Raw genomic sequence first — 6,182 nt, forward strand, 5'->3', positions numbered from 1 at the left:
CACACCGGAAACCACTCAGAACATCAAAGTAACCCCATAGCAACACCTTGGAAACACCTTAGCAACTGCATAACAATACACTGGAACCCACCCAGAACAATGTAGAAACTGCATTGTTTTATTTCTTTATTTTTATTTTGCTTTAGTAAAATTTAGATTTTTTAAAATAAATAATAAAATGTAAATATAAATATTAGTAAATTTTTTGAAGAAAAAAATGATTTGGAATTATAAATGAAAAAAAAAAAAAGCTTTGAGAAAAGTGAAGAGAATAACTGAAAAAAAGAGACAGAGTGGCAGGTAAAGAAGTGGAGAGGGAGGCTTGGGTTCACACCTGCACGCTTCACACCTGTGCTCAGACCTACAGCATCACAGGATCCCGCATTCTACCATAGCATGACAACCCCACTGTATGTCAGCAGAAAGCCATTTTGTTTCTGACACATTTCCCTGCTCATAGATTTATAACCCTGGACACACGGGCACATTATTGGCCCAGAGTCTATGCTCACCTCTCCACCCCCACCCATAATGCAATGTCCCATCAACGGGGGCCTCGGCCAGGTCGTCATGGCAACAGCGCCAAAGCAAACAATGAGGCAGAATGAAAGGAGCTTGTGATAAGGTGCTTACCTAACCGAGAGAGCCGATTGGACGATACCTCGAGTTAAAACTGTTACAGCACACCTCAGTAAACACAGAGAATGAGGGTGTACTGTGGTTCTTCGATCTTTCTTACAGAAAAGAGAGAGAGAGAGAGAGAGTGTTAACAGAATGAACAAAGAACCTGAACAATAAAGAACATTTCCAAGAAAAAATGTGTGGTTGAATGATGTTTTGTTGTTGTTGTTGTTGTTTTTACCAATTTTATATGTCTAGAAAAACAAGCTATCGTTATGTTCTAAACATCTGAGAGCCAGAAGACTTCGATAATAACATTTCTTTTGTTCTCTTTTTAAGCTCATTGTTGTCTTGGACAAACAAAAACAAATGAAAGTTTAAAGATTTTGCTCAGGTTCCAAAAAATTATGGAGCAGCACAAATGTTTTTAACACTGATAATAATAAGAAATGTTCTTGAGCAGCAAATCAGCATATAAGAATGATTTCTGAAGGATCATGTGGCACTGAAGACTGGAGTAATGATGCTGAAATTTCAGGTTTATCATCACATAAATTAATTTTAAACTATATATATATATATATTTTTTATTTTTTTTTATTTTTTTTTTTTTACACCTAATACTCATTTCAACCATTTTGTAACAAATATCCAAACACACGTGATTTAAATGAGACAGAATCCCACAGCGGTTAACAAATGCATCTAATTCATCTCCATCTACACAGGCTTCTAAATTATAATAATTCCCCATCTTGTGTGTTAGCGCTATTCAGATTAGGCTTTGTTTGACGCTGAATTGGCCTACCCTCCTACTTTATATTCTGTAATTAACATATGCAAATAGTCACCTTGGAGACATGATTAGGTAAATGTGTGCAGATGTGACATTGAATGTGCACTGCATGAGCAACCCGACCGTATTAATAAACAAATTCACTCTCTCTTGGTTACTCTACATACATGTCAATCAATGTAGCATAGCCAATTTATCATAATAAATGAGACACACTTTCATTAATGCCAACAAGGATGAAAATTAACAGTGTTTTTACTGTTAACATTTAAAAGCAATTTTGTATGTTTGAGCCACTTACTAGTAAAGACAGAAACTGATTCTCTTTCTGAAGACTGTGCCATAGTCTGTTTATTACATGGGTGTCTGTTTTGGACAAAGACTCCTTGGTAACCATGGCAACCTGCCAAATTGTTATGGATCACTGCAAATACCTGAAATAATATTCCATAAGCCCTGCCTGAATTCATTGCAAACATATGGGCGACCAGGCAGGTTTGTGCAAAGACGAGTTCTCGCTCGAGACGAGTTGAGCTTTTTACCTCAAGGCAAGCCTGCATATATTTTCAGACATCCAGGGAATAAACAGATTTTCCTTTCTGTTTTAACTCGGAGGATTTTCGGATTGCTGTCTAATTTGTGTCTAATTCTAATTACCTTCCAACGAGGGCATCATGGGACCCCGACGGCCTTTGAAACCCTTTTGCTCGACCACCCCCAAATCAGTTCCATTTCCTCCTTCAAACAAAGAATAAAACAACTTAAACTGACTTTAAGAGGCTCAATCCCTTCACAGACTACATGCCTCAAACCGGGGGATAATTCGGGCTTAGGGGTCCCAGGATGCTCCGCTGTCAGCTGGGCCCAGCGGTCCTGACATGCCCCAGCTCCCTCGTCCGCCCTCCTGGTCAGAGATCAAACGGCGCCCCCCGGGGCGAAAGGGCCGGCTGGCTTAGGTCTGTTCATTCATCACGCTCAACAACAGACAGACGAAATCAGACTAAAGAGGCCGGTGTACCTCCTCTCTTTCCTGTCAGGAGAGGTAAACACTTGAAAGCTTTACATGTAGGAAGCGACAGAGTGACGTTGGAATGATTAAGGGGCTGAAATGGAATAAAGTGCCCTAATCCTCAGTTAATGGACTCAAGATGAGGCCACACACCTGCAGAGCTTGTCCATCTTCTGTGGATGCCCTTTGTTCACTGGACCAGGAGAAAGCAAGACTATTTAAATACACTTTAAAAGCCCTAAAGATCTATCTATCTATCTATCTATCTATCTATCTATCTATCTATCTATCTATCTATCTATCTATCTATCTATCTATCTGTGTTGAGCGATATGACAAAATCATATATCTTGATATAAGTAATTTTATTCAATGCTAGCAATATATCACAAAACATTAATGTTTGCTTTAAATAAGGCCTTTATTTTATAAAAAATTGATACCATAGATTTTGCATAATTCTTGTTACCAGTGTCAATAGGACAAAAATAAAATAAAATAAAATAAAATAAAATAAAATAAAATAAAATAAAATAAAATAAAATAAAAACTATACAGTATATAAAAAAATAAATGCAACATACATTGCATAAAGTAATCAAATGTATAAAAACTGCATACTTTTCACTGTGTAAATTAAATGTAAATGTCTTCTTTTTAAAGTTACAAAAGTGATTTAGTCAAGAGCAGTGAGAGATTTTCTCTCTTCTGTGGTTTGATTAAAATGAACGACAGACTGCAGGAACATTAGACAGCTATCACTTTAAGAGCTACCCAGATCCCATGTGTTGTTGTTTTGTTGTTGTTGTTTGTTTGTTTTTGTTTGTTTGTTTTTTTTGTTTGGTTGTTTTTCAGCTGTTTGCTTTCACTTGCAAAGACGGGCATTTTGACACATACAAGTCTGTGTATTTAACCATTCAAAGCAGCAAAAATAACCTTGTTCAATTCTCCTGCACTCTATGAGCACCGTCTTCCTGTTCACATGCCTCTTTGACTGCGCTCAGAAACAATCTCTCAGACACTGGTCACACGTGCATATAGCAAAAGGACTTCTCTTTCACTGCTGATTGCATTTCAAGGCTTAAAATCACTTTTTTTTAAAACCACAACACTTAAAAATGCATGCAAACGATACGTTTTCATGACCACTTAGTACAGCAACATCATTTGAGTGTGTAACTGCGATAGTCCAATATCTATCTATCTATCTATCTATCTATCTATCTATCTATCTATCTATCTATCTATCTATCTATCTATCTAAATTATGCCAAGCTGGACCATTATCTTCAAAACTGGCATTTCAGATTCATGATTTAGTCCGTTATCGTGACATTCAGTCTTACTTTACTGTGTTCTGCATCTTTCTTCACTGGTAAATTAAATCAAACAGTGACTGCAGTGAGAGCAGAAGTTAGTTTCAGTGAAATCAATGTGAGCACACAATGAGGTCTCTTGCTCCCTGACCTTTATGCAGAGGTCCAAATAACCAGTTCGACCCGTTTCACCTTGTGAAAATGAAGAGGAATTGCAACAGATTGGGTCATTTAAAACTAGGTTACGAGATGATCATTGGCATTTAGGATTCTTCAACTTGGTGTGTGACTCAAGTCACACCAGCCTGGTGTCATTGAAGTTAATGGTTTTTAGCAGAAATGGCATTACACATAACCTGTATCAAACTTTAACTCTCAAGCTGATAATGAAGTCCAACAGCCTAAGTCATCTTGATATGTCAAATAAGATTTTCCAAAGTGAGTAGGTTCATTACATAATTTTATTTTCTAACACCAGCTAAAATAAACTTTTCTTTAAAATATCTCATCATTTTCCCCAAATACACATGTGCATGCCGATCTCACAAAAAAAGCAGCAGAATCAGTATAAAATGTTTATTTACAACACTCGAACTAAAGCTAAGACTAATTACCAAGACAAATGGTGTTCTGACTGTAACTCCATCGGGATACAGGACTGTCCCAATTTTATCGGGATGTCTGGACACCCTGTTTAAAAACAGACAAAAAATGCAAGATAGAGATTACTAGATTGCTATGAGTGTTGCATAAGTCTTTGGGGGCAATTCTCTTGTTCTCTTTTGCTCTGCTTGTCACAGCTTGTGTGCTGCTCTAGCTTATACTTGAAACTTGGCATTGTGTACTGCAAATTGTTGCCTCCTATGATAAATTGCCTCCAATGATAAATTCCTCATTTGTAAGTACTTTTGGATAAAAACATCTGCTAAATGACTAAATAAAAGAATAAATTGCATCTGCTGATATCAGCATTTGTTTGCACACACTATCTGCACTATTTTAGCGACTGATTCACTGAACGAATTGTAAAAAAACATTAACAATGCTAAACTTTTATTATTATTATTATTATTATTTTTTAAACAAAAAATATCTGTTAACTAAAATATCGCTGTTATAGGCTGGTTTTCAGAAGTAGCTTGTGAAGGATGCAGCAGACTACTAGGATCTGCTATAGTTTACTACTGTGATTGTATATCATTGCTCCAAAACTGCAATCAGGCACATAAAACTGCTCTTTAATAACAGTATTCTCCATCGCTTGATTATCATCTGATGAATTAAAGCTGCCGTGATCACTGGAAAATGGACAAACATCTCTTGTAAATAATATTCAGTGTACCGCCTGCATTCCGCCGAAATAACCCATCTAACAGCGCTGGGTTTTGTGAACTAGGCAAAATCTATAATGACACTAATTTACATGCAAAGGTTCCCACCTTTTTGATTGGGTTGGACAAAAAAAAACTAAAAAAAAAATAATAATAATAATATTAAATATTCATAGCACTATTTCAGTGCATTTAGCATCTAGTTAAAATACACACACACACACACAAAAAAAAATCATTTTCATTTACTAGAAATTGCTAGTAAATTTCACAAATCTACTCAGCGTGCACATGAAATACACATGGAATAGATCTCAGTAAGGGTAGCCCTTATAAGATGTACTCCAATATTCATCATTTTCAACTGACATAATTTTCAAAAATCTTTTTTACATTGTGGGTATTTAGTGAATAAGATGCATGTTTTTTATGCTAAAAAGCAACATATACTGTATGTTGTGCAACCACCTAAAATATATAGGTTATAAAAATGTTGTTGCAACATACAGTAGTTTTGAAATGTTTCTAAAAAGCTGACATGTCTAGTTTTATGTAAAGGTTATAAAAAAGTTAATTACAACTTTCTAACTTTATTTTCACTCTACATAAATTATATTTGAACATATACTTTTAATTTTCTAAGAACATAAAAATGTCCAGTTTTCTTGTTGTGATAAAAATGTTATTTAAAGGGGTCATATGATGTGGTTTCAAGTTTTATTTTCTCTTTGGAGTATTACAAGCCTAATGAGATATTCTTTATAAAAGTTAAGACTTGTCCATGCCCTCCTAAAACATCGCGTTCTAACATGACCCCACATGTCTACGTCACAATGTGGGAAGATTCGCATAACACCACCCAAATGTTCACGCAAAGAAAGAAGGCGTAACTTTGATTCTCGCTATTGCCGCCATGTTGTGGAGACGCTGTTTCATTGTGAAAGCGAAAATACTTTGTTTGGCCTACCAAAAGAGGACACAACTAGAAATCAGTGGTTAAGTTGTATTTACAACACTGTTCCAGAACAGTTCAACCCAAATATTCAGATGTGTGCTGCGCATTTTATGGAGGACTGTGTCCTGATCCTGGGAGAGTAGACTACAATGCC

The sequence above is a fragment of the Cyprinus carpio genome, chromosome B14 (genome assembly GCF_018340385.1).
Source record: "Cyprinus carpio isolate SPL01 chromosome B14, ASM1834038v1, whole genome shotgun sequence".
Classification (NCBI taxonomy): domain Eukaryota; kingdom Metazoa; phylum Chordata; class Actinopteri; order Cypriniformes; family Cyprinidae; genus Cyprinus; species Cyprinus carpio.